Here is an 11,168-nt window from a genome sequence, read left to right as displayed (position 1 = left end):
TCACTCTTTGCAAATGATATGATAGTACACATAGCTCTAGAGAATCAATTAAAAAACTGCTTAAAATAAGTAACTTTAGTAAAATTGCATGATATAAAATAAACCCACAAAAATTGTCAGCATTTCTTTATGTGACCAACAAAGCCCAGCAACAAGAGAGAGAAAATCCATTTTTAAATAACTTTATATTTAAACAATATAAAATACTTGGAAGTCTACCTGCCGAGACAAAACCATGAAAACAATTACAAAATGCTTTTCACACAAAATCTGATGTAAACATTTGGAAAAATATTAATTGCTCATGGGTAAACTGAGATGATATATTAAAAATGACAATACCTAAGTTGTTCATTTACTTATTCAGTGCCATACCAATCAAACTACTGAAAAAATATTTTATGGAGTTAGGAAAAATAATAAAATTCATCTAGAAGAAAAGGTCAGAATACCACAGAAATTAATAGGGAGGAAATACAAAGGAAGGTGACCTGGCAATACCAGATCTCAAAATATATTATAAAAGCATCAACACAATCTGGCACTAAAAAATATAGTGGATTAGTGGACTAGATTAGGTTTACAAGACACAGTAACAAATGACCATAGTAACCTGGTATTTGATAAACCCAAAAATCCAGCCTTTGGGAGAACTCACTATTTGATCAAAAAAAAAAAAAAAAAAAAAACACTGGGGAAAACTGAAAAACAACAAAGTACAAGCTAGGTATAGACCAATATCTCACACCATATACTAACATAAAAGGTAATATCATAAGAAAATTAGAAGAGCAGGGGATAGTCTATTTGTCAGATTATGGAAAAGGAACCAAACGAGATGGAGAGCATTACAAAATGTAAAATAAACATTTTTTTTAAATTTTCAATAGCATTTTTTTCTAAATACATGTAAAGATAGTTTTCAACATTCAATTTTTATTAAAGCTTTTAGTTTTCAAAACATATGCATGAATACTTTTTCAAAACTGACCCTTGCAAAACGTTGTGTTCCAAATTTTCCTCTCCTTCTCACCCCCTGTCTTGGATGGCAAGTAATCCAAGATATCAACATTGATTTTTATAAGACTGTGTTCCAAATTTTTCTCCCTCCTCTCTTACCTCCCCTCTCCTCAAGACAGCAAGCAATCTAATATAGGTTAAATATGTACAATTAATATTTGTCATGTTGTGCAAGAAAAATCAGACCAAAGGGGAAAAAAAACAATGAGAAAAAAAATGAACAAAAAAGTGAAAATACTATGCTTCAATCTATATTTAGTTTCCTAGTTCTCTCTCTGGATGCAGATGGTATTTTCCATCCCAAGTCTATTGAAATTGCTTTGAATTACCTCATTGTTAAGAAGAATCAAGTGTAACGTGCTCTCCTGGCAGTTACAATTACTAGTCTGTCCTAGGCTCAACAGAGTACCTTTGACCACTGACCTTTGCAGTGTGAACTCTACCTGGCTCGCCTCCTCTAAGGCTTTCAAAGGTCTCTGGCCACAATCTCTTGAATCTATAGTTTAATAACCAGTAGCGCACTCAAGAACAGCCACGTATAATCTTAAAAGCTTTTATTCTACCTACTCACATAATGTCCTGACTTGATGGTTCCTGAGTGAACACCTGGTCAGAAGACCCATGTGTTCACTACCAAAATCCTTACCTCTTTTGGCTACCCATCTCGGCTTGGCCACCCAGGCTAGGGAGCCAGGGTAAAGAGTGCCAGGTTAAAGAGAGCGACTGCTGCCTGCAGTGGGCTTATAAAGTGTCTGTGAGGTCACACACACAGCCAATCAGCGAGAGAGTAACCCATTACGAAGCTATCTCATCCTGGCCAAGATCCCACCTACAAGGCAATCCTAATATCCACAGAAATTACTTCTGGGCCTCAATCTCCCGATGTGCTGTGGCGCCACCCATTTAAAGGGCACTTAGAATCAAGCCCATCACAGTTCATCTTTACATAATCCTTTTACTATATATAACATTCTTCTGGTACTGCTCACTTCACTCAGCATCCATTCATGTAAGTCTTCCCTGACTTTTCTGAAATCAGCCAATAATATTCCATTACATTCATATACCATAACTTACTCAGCCATTCCCCAACAGGTGAACATCCACTCAGTTTTCAGTTACTTGCTACTACAAAAATTTTTTGCACATATGGGTCTTTTCCCCCTTTTATGATCTCTTTGGAATATAGACCCAATAGAGATACTTTTTATTGCTCTTTGGACATAGTTCCAAATTGCTCTCCAGAATGGTTGGATCATTTCACAACTTTACCAACAATATGTTAATGTGCTGGTTTTCCCACAATTCCCTCCAACAATCTGAGAGGTGGGAAGTAGTATCTTAGAATTGTCTTAATTTACACTTCTCTAACCAATAGTGAGTTAGAGCATTTTTATATGACTAGAAATGGCTTTAATTTCTTCATTGAAAAATTGTTCATATTTTTTAACCATTTATCAAGTGGGGGATGACTTGTATTTTTACAAATTTGTGTCAATTCTCTATATACTTTAGAAATGAGGCCTTTATAAGAAACATCGGTAGTAAAAAAAATTTTTTCCCAGTTTTCTGCTTTCCTTTAAATCTTGACTGCATTGGTTTTGTTTGTGCCAAAACTTTTTAATTTGATATAATCGCAATTATCCATTTTGAATTTTGTAATGTTTTCTAGTTCTTTTTTGGCCAGAAATTCCTTCCTTCTCCAAATATCTGACAGACTATTCATTAGTCTCCTAATTTGTTTATAGTATCACCTTTTATATGTAGATCATAAACTCATTTTGACTTTATCTTATTAGTGACCTTATCATGTTAGTTAAGTTTTCCCATAAATTTTCATCAAATAGTTCTTATCCCAAAAGCCAAGTCTTTGGTTTATCAAATACTTGATTATTATAGTTATTGACTATTGTGTCTTTTGTACCTAATCTATTCCATCGATCCACTACTCTTTCTTAGCTAGTACCAAATGGTTTTGATGACTGCTGCTTTGTAATATAGTTTTAGACCTGGTACAGCTAGATCATCTTCTTTTCAATTTTTTTTTTCATCAATTCTCTTAATATCCTTGACCTTTTGTTCTTCCAGATGAATTTTATTTTTTTTTTTCTAGCTCTGTGTAGTAATTTTTGGGCAGTTTGATGACACTGAATTAGTAGATTAATTTAGGTGCAATTATTATTTGTATTATATTAGATCGACCTACCCATGACCAATTGATTTTCTTCCAATTCTTTAGATATAACTTTGTGTGAAAAGTGCTTTTTCTGTGCATACCCTTTGATATCTTTACTGGGCCTGAATACAAAGAGATCATAAAAAAGGGAAAAGGACCCACATATGCAAAAATGTTTGTAGCAGCCTATTTGTAATGACAAGGAACTGGAAACTGAGTGGATGCCCATCAGCTGGAGAATGACGGAATAAGTTATGGTATGTGAATATTATGGGATATTATTGTTCTGTAAGAAATGATCAGCAAGATGATTTTAGACAGCCCTGGAGAGATTTACATAAACTAATGATGAGTGAAGTGAGTAGAACCAACAGAACAAAATTATACAATGATGAATTTTGACTGATGTGGCTCTTTTCAACAGCGAGGTCATTTAGGCCAGTTTCAATGTTTTTGTGATGGACAGAGCCAACTATACCCAAGGAGAGAACTACGGGGACTGAGTGTAGATCACAAAATAGTATTTTCACTTTTTTTTATTGTAATTGCTTTTCTCATTTTTTTCCTTTTTGATTTTTCTTGTGTAGCAAGATAATTGTAGACGTATATGTAGAAGAATTGCATATATATATATATATATATATATATATATATATTGAATTGTTTGCCATCTGGGGGAAGGGAAGGGGGGAGGGAAGGAGAAAAAATTTGTAGCGCAAGATATATGCAGAGGTGAATGTTGAAGACTATCTATGCATGTGATTTGAAAATAAAAACCTTTATATAAAAAAGAAAAGTATTTTGTGATTTTGTTCATATAATGCATACAGTTCATATAGTTGGAAGGCAGACTCTCAAATATTTTAAATTTTCTACGCTATTTTATTTTTTATTATAGCTTTTTATTTACAAAACATATGCATGGGTAATTCACAGTTATTTTTAAAAGGATTGTCTTTCTTAAAATAAAATAATTTTTATTACATTAAATTTCAAAGCTTTTTCGCAAACAAAACCAGTGCAACCAAAAGTTGATGGAAAGCAAAAAAAGATGGGAATAATTTTTACAGCAAGTACCTCTGATTAAGGCCTCATTTCTCAAATATATAGCAAACTGAGTCAAATTTACAAGAATATAAACCATTACTCAATTGATATATAATTGAAGGAAATTAACAAGAAATTTTCAGATTAAGAAATCAAAGCTATCTTAAAGCTTTGTAAAAGTGCTCTAAATCACTTTTGATGTATTTTAATGCAAATTAAAATTCTGAGGTTATCACCTCACGCCTACAAAATTGGCCAATATGGCAAAAATGAAAATTATAATTAATGTTGGAGAATATGTGGAAAAATTGAGACCCTAATGTACTCTTGGAGAAGTTATGAATTGATGCAAACATTCTGGAGAACAATTTGGAACAATGACCAAAGTGCAACCAAATTGTGCATTCCCTTTGATCCAGCAAAACTACTAATACGTCTGTATACTAAAGAGATCATTACAAAGGGAAAAGGACGTACATGTGCAAACATATTTATAGAATCCCTTTTCATGGTGGCAAATTATTGGAGACTGAAGGAATGCCCATATGTGGGGGAATGGCTGAATAAACTATGGCATATGAATGTAATGGAATTGTACAATAAGAAATAATGAGGGCCAAGATGGCGGCGTGGAGGCAGACAGCTGCTTGAGCTCTGTGTTTTCTCTCAGGACTTACTTCATGACAAGCCTCGGAATTAATGCTTGACCGGAAAAGAAACCCACAAATAATCACCAACAGAAGATATTCTTGAAATTCGCCAGAGAAGGTCTGTGTTTGCTCTGGGGAGGGTGGAACAGACTGGGCGCAGACTGAGGGCAGGCAGGAAGAGCAAGACAAGCAGCTCCCACAGCTCAGACCAGAGAGGGGAGGGGTATGATCTCTGCCGTTTCTGCAAAAAGACTTTTACCCCAGTGTGGATATTCCATCTTGGCAGCAAGCCAGGAGCAGCAGAGAGGGTGTAAACACCAGAGGTGAAGATTAAAACCCCAGAAAGCTAGCATCTTTTGGAACCGGCCACCCCCAACCCCCACCTGAAGTGTCTCGGAGTTCTCAGAGCCTCAGAGCACAGACTCAGCGCAGCCATCACTGTCCTGTTAGTGGCTCTCTGCTGCCCTACCCCCAGTCTGTAGAGGAAGCCCATTAACACCATCCAGCCCCATCCCCCCAAAAAACAGACCAATTGTTTCTCTTGTCAATTTATTTTCTTTGATTCCACTCTTGACAAAATGAACAAAAAATTCAAAAGGGCTCTAACCATTGACAGCTTCTGTATGGATCAAGAGCAGACTTCGAATACTGAGGAGACTAAAAACAGACTCTCCCCAGAGGAACCCTCTAAGGGGGATATGATCTGCTGCTCAATACAAAAGAATCTCATAGAGGAAATCAAAAAGGCTCTCACAAGAGAGATAGGAGAGAAATTGGAAAAGGAAAGGGAAGCTTGGAAAGAGAGCCTGGAGAAGTTATCCAGAGTGGATAAAGAGATCAAATCATTGAGAAACAAAATTAGTGAATTGGAAAAGGTAAACAACTCCAAGGAAAACAGGATTAGTGAATTGGAAAAGGTAAACAATTTCAAGGAAAACAGGATTAGTGAGCTGGATAAAGAAATCAGCTCTCTAAAAAATAAAATGGATAAAATGGAAAAAAATTCCATAGAAGAAAAAAACTCACTTAAAAACACAATTGGACAATTACAAAAAGATATTAAAAAAGTGAGTGAAGAAAATACATCATTGAAAATTAGACTCGAAAAAGTAGAAATGAGTGACTCAAGGAGAAACCAAGAAGTAGTTAAGCAAAACCAGAGAAATGAAACAATTGAAAAGAATGTCAAGTACCTTATTAGAAAGACAACAGACCTGGAAAACAGATCCAGGGGAGACAATTTGAGAATAATCGGACTCCCTGAAAAATGTGAGGAAAAAAAGAGCTTGGACACTATTTTCTAGGAAATTATCAAAGAGAACTGCCCAGACGTTTTGGAAACAGAGGGTAAAATAGACATTGAAAAAATTCATCGATCACCTACTGAAAGGGACCCTAAAATCAAAACACTAAGAAATATAGTGGCCAAGTTCAAGAACCAGCAGACAAAGGAAAAGATATTGGAAGCTGCTAGAAAAAAGCAATTCAGATATGGAGGATCCACAATAAGGATAACCCAGGATCTAGCAGCGTCCACATTAAAAGAACGAAGGGCCTGGAACATGATATTCTGAAAGGCTAAGGAACTTGGTATGCAGCCAAGAATAACTTACCCAGCAAAAATAAGCATCGTTTTCCAGGGAAGAAGATGGACATTTAACGAAATAAATGAATTCCATCTATTTTTGATGAAAAAACCAGACCTACATAAAAGGTTTGATCTTCAAATACAGAACTCAAGAGATTTCTAAAAAGGTAAAAAGAAATCTTGAGAACTATACTTCTGCCATAAAAATATGTAAAGAACATATGTATAATTTGTCCTAGAAACTAGCGGTGGAAAGGAAATTATATCATACAAAAGTGTAAAGTGGTGATACTACATCTCATGAAGAGGCAAAGGTAACCTATTATATCTGAGAGAAAGAAAGGAGGGAGATGAACATAGGGTGTATCAATAGGCATATTCGATTTATAGTGAAACTTCTTCCACATCATTGAAAAGTGAGAGGCAAGGAGTAAGCTAAGGGGAAGGGAATACAGAAATTGTGAGGAAAAGGGGTAAAATAGGGGGAGGAACTTTAAGGTGGGGAAGGGATACTAAAAAGGGAGGGCTGTGAAAAGCAAGTGGTGTTCACAAGTTTAATACTGGGTGGGGGGGGTAAGAGGGAAGGAAAGGGGAAAAGCATAAGCAGGGATTAGTAGGATGGCAAGCAATATAGAATTAGTCCTTCTAACCATAAATGTGAATGGGGCAAACTGCCTCATAAAGAGGAAGCAGTTAGCAGACTGGATTAAAAGTCAGAATCCTACTATATGTTGTTTACAGGAAACACACCTGAAACAGGGTGAGACATTCAAAGTAAAAGTAAAAGGGTGGAGCAGAATCTATTATGCTTCAGGCAAAACCAAAAAAGCAGGAGTAGCCATCCTCATCTTAGATCAAGCGAAAACAAAAATTGATCTAATTAAAAAAGATAAGGAAGGGCATTATATCCTGCTAAAGGGTAGTATCAATAATGAAGCAGTATCAATATTAAACATATATGCACCAAGTGGTGCAGCATCTAAATTCTTAAAAGAGAAATTAAGAGAGCTGCAAGAAGAAATAGACAGCAAAACTATAATAGTGGGAGATCTCAACCTTGCACTCTCAGAATTAGATAAATCAAACCACAAAATAAATAAGAAAGAAGTCAAAGAGGTAAATAGAATACTAGAAAAGTTTGATATGATAGATCTTTGGTGAAAGCTAAATGGAGACAGAAAGGAGTATACTTTCTTCACAGCAGTTCATGGAACCTATACAAAAATTGATCATATACTAGTGCATAAAAACCTCAAAATGAAATGCAGTAAGGCAGAAATAGTAAATGCATCCTTTTCAGACCACAATGCAATCAAAATTACATTTAATAAAAAGCCAGGGGAAAATAGACCCCAAAATAATTGGAAACTAAATAATCTTATACTAAAGAATGATTGGGTAAAACAGCAAATCATAGACATAATTAATAACTTCACCCAAGAGAATGACAATAATGAGACATCATACCAAAATGTGTGGGATACAGCCAAAGCAGTAATAAGGGGAAGTTTTATATCTCTACAGGCCTACTTGCATAAAATAGAGAAAAAGAGGGCCAACGAATTGGGCTTACAACTAAAATTGTTAGAAAAGGAACAAATTTTTAAAAACCCTAGACAAACACAAAACTTGAAATTCAAAAAATAAAAGGTGAGATTAATAAAATTGAAAGTAAAAAAACTATTGAATTAATTAATAAAACTAAGAACTGGTTCTATGAAAAAACCAACAAAATAGACAAATTATCCAAGTTGATAACAAAAATAAGTCAGAGAAAGTAGACATATAAATATATATCCATGATTGAATGAGCTCTCCCTTTCTGAGAGGGATAACAGCTCCATCAAGAGAGTAAGTCTCAGATCTCACACAAAGTAGAAATTCCTTGAGATCTCTGGTATATCTCTGGGAATAGGAACCTGACCAAAGTTGTATATTTTAACTTCTCCAGTTTTCTCTTTGTTGACATGAGGAGAGGGTGGAATCAAACCTCTTTTCTCTCTGGTGAGGCTGGAAGCAGAAGAGTTAGAATCTCTTTTCCCTTCCATTCCCACCTTTCATGCAGAGCACTGATTTACACCAATGAGGAAGAGTCCTGTACAATTGGCTCTGGGAACCAAAGGTTATATTTATTAAATAATATTCAAGAAATCAAAAGAAAAACAGTAAGAAGCTTCACCTTGTCCAATATTGCAGAAAAAGACACGCAGAAAGCCTCAAGGCTTTAGGAAAGGAGGCCTATCAAGGAAGCCAGTGCAAGCTCAAGTGAATAAGCCAACAGCCCATCATAGTCTGGGGGATTACTTGAAGCTTTCAGTACTGTGTTCTTGGAGAGTGGGCAAGCCAGGGGAAACTAAGAAAGAGTCAGAAGCTCCCAGGACTCTAATCACAAAGTTAGTTAGGGTCAAGAGCAAGGAGTACCCTAAGGAAGTACTCTTATGGGGAAATGCTCTAGCAGGCAAAAAAAAAAAAAAAAAAAAAAAAAACACAAAAAAACAACACACATCATTCTGCTCAAAGCTACATAATAGAAAGTTTTCAAAGGAAGAAATCTAAGCTATCAACCATATGAAAAAAAAAAATGGCCTAAATCAGGGACAAACAAGACAGCAGTTTTTAATTTCCTAAATCAATTTCCTACATTCAAGTAGGCTTAAAGATTGTAGCACGCTAATCTGCACAGTTCAGAGATGCCTGGAACCTGTCAATCCTCTGAATACAGGGACGCAGCAAAAAGAACTGGGGTGTGAAAATCAGTGGCAAAGGCCCAGAAATGGCCAAACTGAGCTTCAAAAGAATAATGGGGGGAGAGGGGAGAGTATATGGAGGAGAGGAGCCTTTTTTTTTTTTTTTTTTTTTGCTGAGGCAATTGAAATGGAGTGTCTTCCCCGGGGTCACACAGCTAGGAAATGTTAAGTGTCTGAGACCACATTTGAACTCATGTCCTCCTGACTTCAGGGCTGGTGTTCTATCTAGCTGCCCCAGGAGGACCCTATTCTTAACACAAAGTTCTAAATCAGGAATTGAGGCTAGAGATTAGAATATAAGGACACAGACACTATGAAAAAATATTATAGTTTATGAAAAAACTAGAGAAAAATTAGGAGAAAAATAGCTTACAAGGTGGAAAGCTTAGCCAACTAGCAAATACACTAGAAATTAAAATGGAGCAAACAGGACTAATGACTTCAAGAAATATTAGAACAAAATCAAAAGATTGAAAATATCAAAGAAAATTTAAGGAACATACAATTAAAAACAAATGGCCTGGGAAACAGGTCAAATATAGAGAATTTAAGAATCACTTGGCTCCCTGAAACAAAGAATGAACAGAAAAACAAAACAACTACATGCCATATTTTTTAAAATTGTAAATTAAAAATGCTTGAACATTTTAGAACCAGAGAAAAAGTAAAAATAGAACCCACTACTGAAAGGACAAAAAAAAAAAAAAAAATACTAGAAATGTTATAATCAGAATTCAAAGAAAAAAAAAAAATACTACAGTACCTAGAAAGTTCAAGTACCAAGGAAACCTTATGTCCTGAAATGCTCTTCCTCCTTCCCTTCACTTATTTTCCCTATCTTCAAGACTTATTTCAAATCTCATTTAATTTAAGAAGCTTTTTCTTGGTTAACTCACCCCCAACATTAATGCCTTCCTCTTTCACAACATTTTGATCTATAATTAATATATTATGGGTATATTGTCTCACCACTGGAATGTAGACCCATTGAGAGCAGGAACTGTTTGTATATCCAGTACTTAGTATAGGACTCAGCACTTAATAAGAGCATATTGATTGACAACCGTCAGGATCACACATGAATTGGCAGCAACTACTGTAAGGCAACAAATTAAAGCTTAACAACTTGCCCTGAGAGATGGAATATAATTCTGTAAGGGGGAAATGTGTTATTAATGGAATTGAGTACTTTTGAGCATTCCTGTTGAAAAATACTTTGAAATTTGAAACTTTAAAGAACAAACACAAAAGTCAATAAACTTTAGAAAGTAAAATATATTTGAACAATTGGAAAGGATAAAATATCAACTGTCCCTTCAGAATCCTCATCTCTTCAAAGAAATTATGAATGAAAAATGTGTCTTGCTCTGGTTCCTTTGGCCAACCTCTCTTTTCCCTCCTCCAACCTCCAGCCCTATAGTAAGTTTTTAAGTAGTAAGTATAAGAGTCAACAGCAGGAAGGAATATTGCAAAGGGAAATCTAGAAGGCATATACAAACCATTCCAAAAATCAAAGAAACATAATTTACAAATTGCACCATATGTTAACCAAAATTCACAACCTGATACTGAATCATAAGTCATCTAAGGCATTGTTAGGATCCTTGGTTCTATAATATGTAAATCCTAGACAAATGCAAGATCTCCCATTTCCAGACCAGCAAAACATCAAAAGTTACTAATAATTTTGAGATGGCATTAACTTTAGAGTTCTTCCAACAACTCTGAAATGATGTGCTTATGCTAACAAACCCCAAGGAGGCAGAGATAAGAGCTAATTTCTTCCCCAAAAAATCTTATAAAAGGGAGACTTCAAATTTTGCCCCACCCTACCACTCTTCCTTCTTCATCAGATCCGTGCTTTAAGGGCTCCCAACTCTAATACAGGATTGCATCAGTGATATGCTCTGCTTCTTCCCTCTACCTGCTAGTATCTTCCC

The sequence above is a fragment of the Sminthopsis crassicaudata genome, chromosome 4 (assembly GCF_048593235.1).
Source record: "Sminthopsis crassicaudata isolate SCR6 chromosome 4, ASM4859323v1, whole genome shotgun sequence".
Lineage (NCBI taxonomy): Eukaryota > Metazoa > Chordata > Mammalia > Dasyuromorphia > Dasyuridae > Sminthopsis > Sminthopsis crassicaudata.
The sequence above is the reverse complement of the archived record's forward strand: the minus strand, read 5'-3'. Positions refer to the sequence as shown.